Genomic DNA, 11,823 nt, shown 5'->3' on the forward strand with positions numbered 1-11,823 from the left:
CTGGGGAGGGAGCCAGTGGCACAGTCCAGATTAGGATGTGAGGCTCCCCTGAGGACAGGCTGGAGCCTGAGGTGTCCCTCATCTGCTTCATTATTTTAATCATTATGAATTTTTCCTTTTCAGTTAGTCTCTGTGCACGTGATAAGAAATCCTTGCCACCCACTGTTGCAGGCATCAAGTGTAAGGAAAGGCACTAGGGAAAAAAATGCTATATTCTGCTGTTGGGAAAACAGGAGAATAACTGAGGTTAACTAGGAAAACAGAAAGGGTGAGAGCCTCAGAGAGGGTCAGGAATACAGGATAGAGAATCAGAGCTGGCCTCTGCCTCTCAGCTGGAGCCATTCGGAAATGGCACTGTGAAGCAAAGGATTTTTTTTTTCTTTTTTGAGAAAAACTCTCACTCCGTTGCCCAGGCTGCAATGCAGTAGCACGATCTCAGCTCACTGCAACCTCCGCCTCCCGGATTCAAGCGATTCTCCTGCCTCAGCCTCCAAAGTAGCTGGGATTACAGGTGCCCACCACCATGCCTGGCTAATTTTTGTATTTTTTAGTAGAAACGGGGTTTCACCATGTTGGCCATGCTGGTCTTGAACTCCTGACCTCAGGCAAGCTGCCCACCTTGGCCTCCCAAAGTGCTGGGATTACAGGCGTGAGCCACCCCTGCCCAGCTGAAGCAAAGGATTTTTGGTTTCCAGCAGTGGAGGTGGATGGCATTGAGCCAGCTATAAGAAATGGTAAGAAAAGAGATTCTGAAGCTAGTCAGTCTCTATCCAATCCTGATTCTGCTACTTCCTAGCCGTGTTACCCTGGACAAGTTACTTCGACTTTCTGAGTCTCAGTTTCCTCATCTGTAAAATAGGAATAATAGTATTTCCACTTGGCAGCATTATTGCAAGGGTGATATATAAACAAGATGATATATAAAACATGCTTAGCACACTGTGCAGTACACAGTAGCTCTAATTATTAAATGTCCACAGTATGCCAGCATTACGCCAGTTACAGGAAATGCTTGTATGAATAAGGCAGATTCCTCGCCTTCGAGGAGTTTATTGGCTTGTGGATAGGACAGGCGAGCAAACATTTACTACACAGTACTTTGGGAGTGGTGCTGGCTGGAAGGAGTGGTGCCGTCTGTCTACAGTTATGGAATAGATCTTCCCACCTCTGGATAAAGTTAACTGTGTAAGAACAGAGACTGAACTCATGACCTTAAATAATGGGAATATAATAAAAAATAATTGTGGTATAGCAGCTGACACCAGCAGACAGAGGATGTCAATTGTCACGGCAGCCAGTGATTTCATTTTATCCTCCTCAAAGCCTCACAAGATTTGATGATGAGTAACTGAAGAGGGGAGTCTGACTTTTTCTAGGGCCTTCAGACAAGTAATTGTGCCTCAGGCCCTGAGGGATAAAGATAAAGATCCACAGGGTCAGTGCTATGGGTTATGTGCCCCCTACCCATCCCATGGAGGGAAACTAAGTAGCAAAATGGCCACAGGGTAATGTGGGCGGGCTGGTCAGAGCCTGGTGGATCTATAAGCTACCAGTAAGAAGATCTTTTTTTTTCCCCCCAGAGACGAAGTCTTGCTCTGTTGCCCAGGCTGGAGTGCAGTGGCATGATCTTGGCTCACTGCAACCTCCACCTCCCATATTCAAGCAATTCTGCCTCAGCCTCCCAAATAGCTGGGATTACAGGTGCCCGCCACCACGCCCAGCTAATTTTTGTATTTTTAGTAGGGATGGGGTTTCACCATGTTGACCAGGCTGGTGCCCGGCCCAGATCATTTATGATGTCAAAGAATTTAGGAAAATGCCTTCTTGCAGGTTTAGGTGGATGCGAAACTTTCTACTCTGCTCTCCCTTAGTTGGAAATAGTGCGGTGGAAGGCGAGGTGGAAGAGTGTGACAGAGGGCTACCTGCCCTGTGGCTGTGCCAGTGATCTCTGCACACTGGGCTCCATCTAGGGCACATCCAAGCCTGGATCGGATACCTTGCTTTGTGTGTGCCAGGTCATTTTTGTCTTTCCCCTCACATGCATATGATACTTTACGGGGCATAAAGTCCCATCAGCCCTGTGAAGCAGGCACTTGTCACTTCTAGGAAACTGAGGCTCAGAGAAAGTAAGCAAACTATCCAAGATCAAATGATTAGAAAGTAGAAATCTTAAGACCAGAGCTCAGTTTGCTGGCTGTGAGACCAGGGCATCCACTGTTATAGATGCTTCCTTCCTTCCTTGGGGGTGTGGATTTGGCCTTTTGCTAAGAAGGAGTGGTTCCCCCAAGTGGGTCAAAGGATCCTTGGAGACAAAGCTTCTTTCCTTTTCCTGATACAACTTCTGTATGGGAGGTTTACAGGAACATCATGAAGGCAGTTAATTAGTCCATTCTCAAGCTGCTGATAAAGACATACCCGAGACTGGGTAATTTATAAAGTAAAAGAGGTTTAATGGACTCATAGTTCCATGTGGCTTGGGAGGCCTCACAATCATGGTGGAAAGTGAAAGACACGTCTTACATGGCGGAGAACAAGAGAGAAAATGAGAGTCAAGCGAAAGGGGTCTCCCCTTATAAAACCATCAGATCTCGTGAGACTTATTCACTACCATGAGAACAGTATGGGGAAACTGCCCCCATGGTTCAATTATCTCCCACCCAGTCCCTCCCAAAACATGTGAGAATTATGGGAACTACAATTCACGATGAGATTTGGGTGGGGACACAGCCAACCGTATGAGCAGTGGAGGGGGCCTCAGCCTCAGATAAAGAGGCAGGAATCCTCCACCAACTGCTGCCATCTCTCCTGTGACCTTGAGCAGGTCACTGTACCTATCTGTGTCTGGGGTCCTTGTCAGCTATAGGGAGTCACGTTCCCTTCCCTGCCTACCTTCTGGGCGTGATGCGAATCAAATGAAACAAGCAATATCAGAAACAGCTTGAGAATGTCGAAAGTACAGTACAAACCCAAGGCATGATTCTGAACATCTTCATACAAAACTGAGAGCTGGTGGCCCTCAGGTTGCTTCTTTCATTTCTTTCATTCATTCACGCAATGCTAGAAAAATGTGGAATACATTCGCTGCACCAGACTCTGCATTAGGTACTGGTGATGCAAGGAAGTCCCCAGGCTTTGAGGAATTCGAAGGGAGGAGAGACAGATTCAGACCAATAATTATGACACATAGATGGGAGGCCTTTTATTTTTGTTTTATTCTGTTTTGTTTTGAGACAGGGTCTCCATCTGTCACCCAGGCTGGATTGCAGTGGTGCTATCATAACTCACCGCAGCCTTGACCTTCCAGGCTTAAGTGATCCTTCCACTTCAGCCTCCTGAGCAGCTGGGACCATGGGTGCCTACCACCACGCTTGGCTAATTATTTTTTTTTTAAATTTTTTTGTAGAGATGGGGTCTCCCTGTGTTGCTCAGATTGGTCTCAAACTCCTGGGCTCAGGGCTCAAGCAATCCTCCCACCTCAGCCTCTGAGTAGCTAGAAATGCAGGCTTGCACCACTGCACCCAGCTAATTTTAAAATATCTTATAGAAACAGGGTCTCGCTCTGTTGCCCAGGCTTGTCCTGAACTCCTGGCTTCAGCGATCTTCCCACCTTGGCCTCCCAAAGTGCTGGGATTTCAGGCATAAGCCACTGCACCTAGCTGATATGAGGCCTTTTAAAGAGATGACCACAGTCAGGGAGCCCTGCATTGAGGTGTCCACAGATGCTGTGGAATGTGGGGTTGGGGGGCAGTGAGCAACAGTTGGAGCCAGAGAAGACCCCACAAGAGGAGGATGAGTAGGGGGCTGATGGAAGAGAGAGGGAGGAGGGAAAGGGCAGAGGAAACATCAGGCACAATGGCCTTGAAGAGCATGTGAGTCATTTAGTGCAGCTGAGGCACGGGTTACTTGAAGGAAGTTCACAGCTGGGGCACGGGTTACTTGAAGGAAGTTTTGATGGCTATTTCTTTTTTATTTTTTGAGACAGAGTCTCTGTCTGTCACCCAGGATGGGGTGCAGTGGCGCAATCTTAGCTCACTGCAACCTCTGCCTCCCAGGTTCAAGCAATTATCCTGCCTCAACCTTCCGAGTAGCTGCGATTACAGGCGCCTGCCACCATGCCTGGCTAATCTTTGTATTTTTAGTTGGCCAGGCTGGTCTCAAACTCCTGACCTCAAGTGATCGGCCCGCCTCGGCCTCCCAAAGTGCTGGAATTACAAGCGTGAGCCACTGTGCCCGGCCATGATGGCTATTTCTTATTATGGGAACGGAGCCTGCTGGTCACCCTGGAGTTCTTTTTGGGACATGTTTAGGTGTGTACATCAGTGTGTACTGGTTTGCCTCTCCGGGTTGCAAGGAAGAAGCCCACGTAAATGAACTCAGTGATGGAGCTTTGCTGTGAGGCCCCATGGGAAGCAAGATTTTTAGGAAATGATCTCAGCTGATAGCTGGACGTGTGCTGGGACCTTAGGCCTCCAACTCAGTGCAGTGCTATCCAGGTTTTGACCTGAGTTCCAGGGTCCCACCTTCTCTGTGAGCACCTGGTGTTGGTTGTTGGTGGTTCCTGAGAGCAGAAGGGTCTATTTGCATTGGTTTGCGCTGACTGGTGTAACTCTCCCCATCAGGCAGGGCTTCAGCCTAGCCACCATGGCAGGGGTTGGTTTCCACTGGGTCCAGCATATACCAGGCCACCTGTCCCAGGTCCAAGCAGGACTAGTTTTAATCATAATGCACTACAACCTTATATGAAGAGAACTCTGGATCTTGAGCTGGTTTCTCCTATAGAGAGCTTTGTAGATTTCTCTCTTGGAGAGATGGCTGAGTAGAACCCTTTAGAGATCACAGTCCCATTTACTCATTCACAGAGTGGGAAAGGAAGGCCCAGAAAAGGCAGTAGCCTTGCTCAAACCTGTGCAGCAAGTTCACTGCAGGGTCAGGCATAGAACAGGTCTCCTAGATTTTTTGGTTGGTGCATAAATGTGCTTCTGTGTTGTTGACATGTTCATGAACCCACGTACTGTGTACAAGGCAGCGGGCCATGTCCTGAGAATGGACAGGCCACATGATCCCTGTCCTCCAGAAGGTTATAATGGGGGTATCAGAGCACACATAGAAAAAGATAGCTGTTCAATTTGCAGTGGCCCTGGGGGAAGCCAATACAGTTAGGCAAATTATACCAAGTCCAAGGAAAAAAATCTGTGAGGCTCTGCCTGCCAGATCCTTGATGACCTTCTAAGAAAGGTGATTTTCGTGATTTTTTTTTTTTTTTTTTAGCCTATGTTGCCTAGGCTGGAGTGCAGTTGCTATTCACTGGTGCGATCGTGATGAATGACAGCCTCGAACTCCTGGGCTCTCGCCATCCTCCCGACTCAGCTTCCTGAATCGCTGGGACTACATGTATTTGCCTCTGAACTCAGCTAAGATTTTTTGTTTTAGCCTGGTTAGAACCAAAGAAGCCACAGCAGGACTTCTGGACCCAGCCATAGGCCAGCGGAGAGCAGAGAGAAGCCTGCGGAAATGGAAAGGGGATAAGACTGGCGACTTGGTTGCATGTGACCGATTCCCTAAGCCATCTGCTCTTACAAATCCCTACTTAGCAGCCCAGAGCAGTTACAGAGAGGGACAGGGGTCTTTGAAACACAAATCACCAGTGATGACAAGGCCACTGGGTATGAGGCTGTTTGTTCTCTTCCCGAGTGGATAAGGTTTCTAAGGGATAAATGGAGTGTTCTTACTGGCTGGCCCAGGACCTGCTGTTCCCATGCAATGGCTAGGGGATGCTGTCAGAGGCTCTAGGGAGTGGGAATGGCCTGACTTCCAGAAAAGACTAGTTGAAAATCCAGCTACAAGGTAAGCTCCAGAGCCTGGACCCTGGCAAATTAGTCTTTTGGCCTGGTTGCCATGGAGACAGGCAGGCAGCAGCTGCTGGGGAAGAGGAAACAGCAGCTCCACCGACATCTAGGATTCTGAGACAGCCATGATGGGGGAGGGGGCTTGACACCACCCTTTCTCCCCCAGATACTGAGGTCCCTGTTTGCCCTCCACCCCCCGGACCCCCTGATTCCCAGACTCACAGGCTCTGGTGAGTTGCCAGGGTCTGAACACAAGACAGTAGCAGTACTGGATCCTGAAACCCCAGTTTCCTGCTTCCAAGCCAGTGCCCCACCCCTACTACACCACAGTTGCCTCCTGCTTCAGAGCAAAAGATCTTCCAGCGCACTGCGCTTCCGGGCCCTGAGAGGGCTCCCAAGCTGCCTCCTTGGAGGGGATAAGTCGTTAGAGGTGAATCCCAGTGTGTTGGCCACCAGAGGCCAATTTGGCCCAGCGCTCTATCGCTGTCTCTCTGGAAAACCTGGCAGTGTCTTCATGGGTCTGTGACCAGCCATTGTCTAGGAAGGGAGCTTGAAGCGGAGCCCAGAGGGAACTCAGCAAATGATGCGGTTCATTGTTCCTTCATTTGATGCTACGCTGATAACATTAATTTGCAGCTTCACCGGCCATGCTGCCTGGGTGGCCGCCCTCCAAGTCCTGACCTCCCTAGACTGGTGGAAACAGCCCTTGGCTCTCCCTCTCCTAGGGATTATCTCTGGAAATTGAAGGTGGGAGAGGAGGGGCTTAGGATCCAGGTCACCTGAGTCCACTTTCACAGCCCGGAGTTTGGGTCTCAGCATCTCAGTTTCATCCTCTTTGGTAAAAGGAGAAACGAGGCTGGTATTATCTAGGGCTTTGAGTTTCTGGGCTTTGGATGTGAGTAGGATCCTTACATAAGAGAACAGAGAGCTAGTGTGGAGAGACAGGAGAGGACTGGAGAAAAGCAGAGGCTGCTACTGACCAGCCTGGGCTTTTGATGTTGCTGTTTTAATTATGAAGGTAGTTCATGTGTGGGCGTTATGAAAGAAAAAAGTCAATGCCAAAGAATATAAAGGAAATGGAGAAAATGACCCATCACGTCAAGCCCCAATCCCTCTCCCCTGGTGGAAACCACTCATAATTTTGTTGTGTATCTTTTCAGATCTTTCTCTATTCTCACACTTTCCCCACTACATTACTATTACTTTAAAATTATACAAATGATATGAACACATTTCTACAAAGATGCAAACACCACAGATAAATATACAGCAAATATTAAAAATCTCCTTTTAGTCTATTCCCTTCACCACAGCTATTTTGTTTGTTTGTTTGTTTGTTTGTTTTTGAGACGGGGTCTCCCTGTGTTACCCAGGCTGGAGTGCAGTGGGGCGATCATGGCTCACTGCAGCCTTGACCTCCTGGGTTCAAGTGATTCTCCCACCTCAACCTCCCAAGTAGCTGGGACTATAGGCATGAGGCACCACACCCGGCTAATTTTTTGTATATATATATTTTTTAGAGATGGGGTTTCACCGTGTTACCCAGGCCGGTCTTGAACTCCTGGCTCAAGTGATCCACCCACCTCAGCCTCCCAAAGTGCTGGAATTACAGGTGTGAGCCACTGCACCCAGCCTGGACAGCTATTATTAACAGTTTAATGTCCTTCATACGTTTATGTACAAACACAAACACACACTTTCAGGTTTTCTTTCTTTAGCATAAATGCAATCATAACATCCATATGGCTCTGCAAGTTGCTTTTCCTACCATAGTAATTCTTAGATTTTTCCACAGTAATAGACCTACCCCATTCTCTCTAACTGCTGCTTAATATTCTACATTTTGGATATTCTGTAACTTACTTAAGTAATCTCCAATAGACACAAGTTTTTTACAATCTTTTGTTAATAGTAACACTTTGAACATTTTACAGCGTTTTTTTCTTTTTTTCTTAAGAGGCAGGGTTTGGCTCTGTCACCCAGGCTGGAGTGCAGTGGTGCAATCTCGGCTAACTGCAGCCTCAACCTCCTGGGCTCAAGCGATTTCCTGCCTTAGCCCCCTGAATAGCTGGGACTACAGGCACGCGCCACCATGTCAGGGTAATTTTTGTATTTTTTGTAGAGATAGGGTTGTAATTTTTGTATTTTTTGTAGAATTGATGTTAACCCATCAATTCTACTTCTAGAAATAAGCCCTGCATAAAAAGCTGTACACCAGTCTGGGCAACATGGTGAAACTCCATATTTAATTAATGAGGAAAATTATCTTTAATTTTCCTAAATACTGTGGGGATTTATTTTTAAGTTAAAAAAAAATCTTAGCCACAGATACCCATTACAAAAAAAAAAAAAATTGAAAACTACAGAAAGCTACAGAGGGGCCAGGTGCAGCGGCTCACGCCAATCCCAGCATTTTGGGAGGCCAGGGTGGGCAGATCACAAGATCAAGAGATCAAGACCATCCTGGCCAACATGGTGAAACCCCGTCTCTACTAAAAATACAAAAATTAGCTGGGCACGGTGGCGTGCCCCGTAATCCCAGCTACTCAGGAGGCTGAGGTAGGAGAATCGCTTGAACCCGGGAGATGGAGGTTGCACTGAGCCAAGATCGTGCCACTGCACTCCAGTCTGGCAACAGAGCAAGACTCTGTCTCAAAAAAGAAGAAGAAGAAAAAAAAGAAAGCTACAGAGGGAGGAAAAAATCACTCACAGTGTCTCTGTCCAGCAACCACAATTGTTTACTTTTTGGCATGCTTTCTCCCATTATTTTTTTATGCCTGCTACTGTTACAGTGGTCAGAGACTGGGTCTCCCTATGTCACCCAGGCTGGTCTCAAACTCCTGGCCTCAAGTGATTCCTCTGCCTCAGCCTCCCAAGTACTGAGACTGTAGGCATGAGCCACCAGGCCCAGCTTACATACACAATTTTCTATCTAGGATTTCATTACTTAATGTTATAAGCATTTTCCCATGTCAATAAATTTTTTTATAAACATTCTTTTTATGATTTCATGGTAGGCAGTACATGTACATACCATAATTTTCTTATCTGTTCCTCTGTTGTTGGGCTTTTAAGTTGCCTACATCTTTTTCCTGTACGATAACACCTCAGTGAATATCTTCTTGCATAAGTCTTTGTCTGAAATCCATTGATTTCCTTAAGCTAGATTCCAAAAAGTAGAAGTACTGGGTCTAGAGGCAGAGAATTTATTTTTTTAAGTTGAATTTTGAATTGTTGTTATGTACACATGGCACACAATTCCAAAGGTACTAAAGGTTACACAATAAGAATAGTAATTCTCCTACTTGGTCGTTTAGCAGTGGTTCCTTCTTTTTTTCCTTTTTTCTTTCTTTCTTTTTTTTTTTTTTTCACTTAAAGGCTAGCGTGATAGTAAGGTTTTTCTTCTTAAAGGCAATGTGGTTGCCTGTTTTCTTCATGGGTATATTATGGGGGAATCTATATATTTAAATACATATATTTTAAAATAGATTCCTTTTTCATATAGAAACAGTAGCACATCAGATACCTTTGCACTTTCCTCTTCTTGCTTAATATTTCTTGATGATTGCTCTATACATAAAATAGAGAACTGCCTCATTTTCTTAAAATATTGCATAGAATTCCTTTAAATGGAAGTGCCAGATTAAATTAATCAATCCTATTGATGCATTTTTGGGTTGTTTTTCATCCTTTGCTACTGGAACAGTGCCGTCATGAACGTCCTTACGTGTGTATGCCATTTTGTACATGTGCAAGCACACCCATCTCTACAATGGATTCCCTTAAATGGAATTGCTGGGTCCCAGGGATTTTACATGTGGATAACTATTGCTATCTCCACAGAGGGTGGCCATTTCCTGAGTAGAGGATATGCAGAGTTTTTAAAGCTCTCGATAGAAATGGCACGACTGCTTTCCAGAAAAGCGTTCGTTACCTGTTCACACTCTCACCCGCGCGCTGCTCCCTCCTCCCACGGACCTGCCTGGCTGACAAGTTAAAACACACACGCACGCGCGCGCGCACACACACACTACACACACACAACGGTATGGAGATGTCTGCAGGGTTTAGTCTCAATAGTCATTATTTCAAAAGGATCTGAAAGATTAGCAAAGGTTTGCAAATATTTAACTTTTAGACCCTTTCTAATAAAAAAATATTTAAAACCCAGGATCTGAGAGAATTTCCTAGCCCTCGTTTTTTTCACGCGTGACCTTGGCAAATGACTTCTCCTTTCCAAGCCTGTCATGTCTTACAATTGTCGTGGGGAGGAAGTGAGATATGACACTCAGTGAAGTGCTTGGCACACAGCAAGGGCTCAAAAGGTGGTCGCTGGGAAGAAACGGTGGTGAAGGAAAAAGCGCCAGCCCTCCGAGTCATCCCAGCGGTCAGAGGAAGGGAGTCTCCCAGGCTCCAAAAAGTGAGCTGGGCGGTGCCGGCGGCTTTGTTCTTTCCCCCGAAATCTCTTGCTGGTCTTTCCTCCCTTGGAGAGGAAAACGGAAACCTGCCACCAGCTCCCGGAGAGAAACACCCAGACCAAGACTGGCCCTTAACCGGGGCTGGGGCCTAGGGGCTGGGCCCTCTCCCGGGTCACTGAATCCACCTCGGTGAAGCCCAAGGAGACTTTGGTCCGCGCCCCGAGTGGAGAACCGGGTTTCTGCCGCGGGCGTCCCCAGCCTGCTCCGAGACCCGGAATGCCAAGTTCTTCCATCCCTACTCGTTTCTTACTCAACCCCTGTTCTTCCTGAAGCTAACGGCAGGCACTGGCCGCAGGCGCCTCCCTGACGGGCCCCTCCCAGCGACCTGGGTGGGCGCGGCCGCGTGCGCCAGGGGATCCGGGCTTCTCCGCCACTCGCGAACGCGACCTCGTGCGGTTTCCCGCAGCACTGGCTCCCCGCCACCCAGAGACCCCACCCGCTCCCAGGGCCCCGCGAGCGGCCGGGAGGGGACGTAGCGGCACGCGTCAGTGTTGCAGTCGGGCTTGCACCTCCGCCCGGATGCGAAATGGCCCGAGCGGGCACCGCACCGCCAGTGAGCCCCAGCCTTCCCTTCTCCTAGCACAGAGGTGCTGCCCTGAAAAATCAGCTACTAGAGACGCCATTTCGGTCCCCACCCTTGTCTCAGCCAAGGAAGAACCAATCACAACGCTTGTGTGTCGCTGTGCAAGCCGCAGGTGGGGTGGGAGAGCAGATCCGTGGAACGCAGCGAAGCCATTTTCTGGGAGGATTCGCAGTCATTTCCACTGCTGGTGTGTAACTTCCACAGATGGTATAATCACCATGTTTAATTTCAGCCATTCCCTCTCCACCAACTCCCCTCACACCGTGGCCTTTCCTTTCCCCAAGCGATGTGGGGTCTAGTCTTGACCCTGAACCTAACCCGCTCTGTGACCCAGCCTCAGGCCTCAGTCTTTTAAGCTACAAAAATGCAAGGAAGGAATAAAATTGGAGAATGGCAAATATTGGTGAGTTTAGGGGGAAATGTATTCTCCGGATTTGTCTTTAAACTGGAAATATTTATGACCTGTGCCAGATAATCCTATGTCTTGGTCTCTACCCTAGAAAAATATTTGCACATGTACCCAGGAAGGCTGTCTCTTGCGGGACCATATCTAATAACAAACCACTGTAAAGAGCTCAAGGGCTATCCGTAGGGAATGAATGAATACAATGGGGTCTATCTACATAATGGGTCACGGCATCACAGAAGGAATCAGCCAGATCTATATATGCCTATATATGCAGAGAAATGGATAGGGCTCTAAAATATGTTAAGTGAAAGTAGAGGCCGGGCGCGGTGGCTCAAGCCTGTAATCCCAGCACTTTGGGAGGCCGAGGCGGGCGGATCACAAGGTCAGAAGATCGAGACCACAGTGAAACCCCGTCTCTACTAAAAATACAAAAAATTGGCCGGGCGCGGTGGCGGGCGCCTGTAGTCCCAGCTACTCGGGAGGCTGAGGCAGGAGAATGGCGGGAAC

This window comes from Macaca nemestrina, chromosome 1 (assembly GCF_043159975.1).
Source record: "Macaca nemestrina isolate mMacNem1 chromosome 1, mMacNem.hap1, whole genome shotgun sequence".
NCBI lineage: Eukaryota > Metazoa > Chordata > Mammalia > Primates > Cercopithecidae > Macaca > Macaca nemestrina.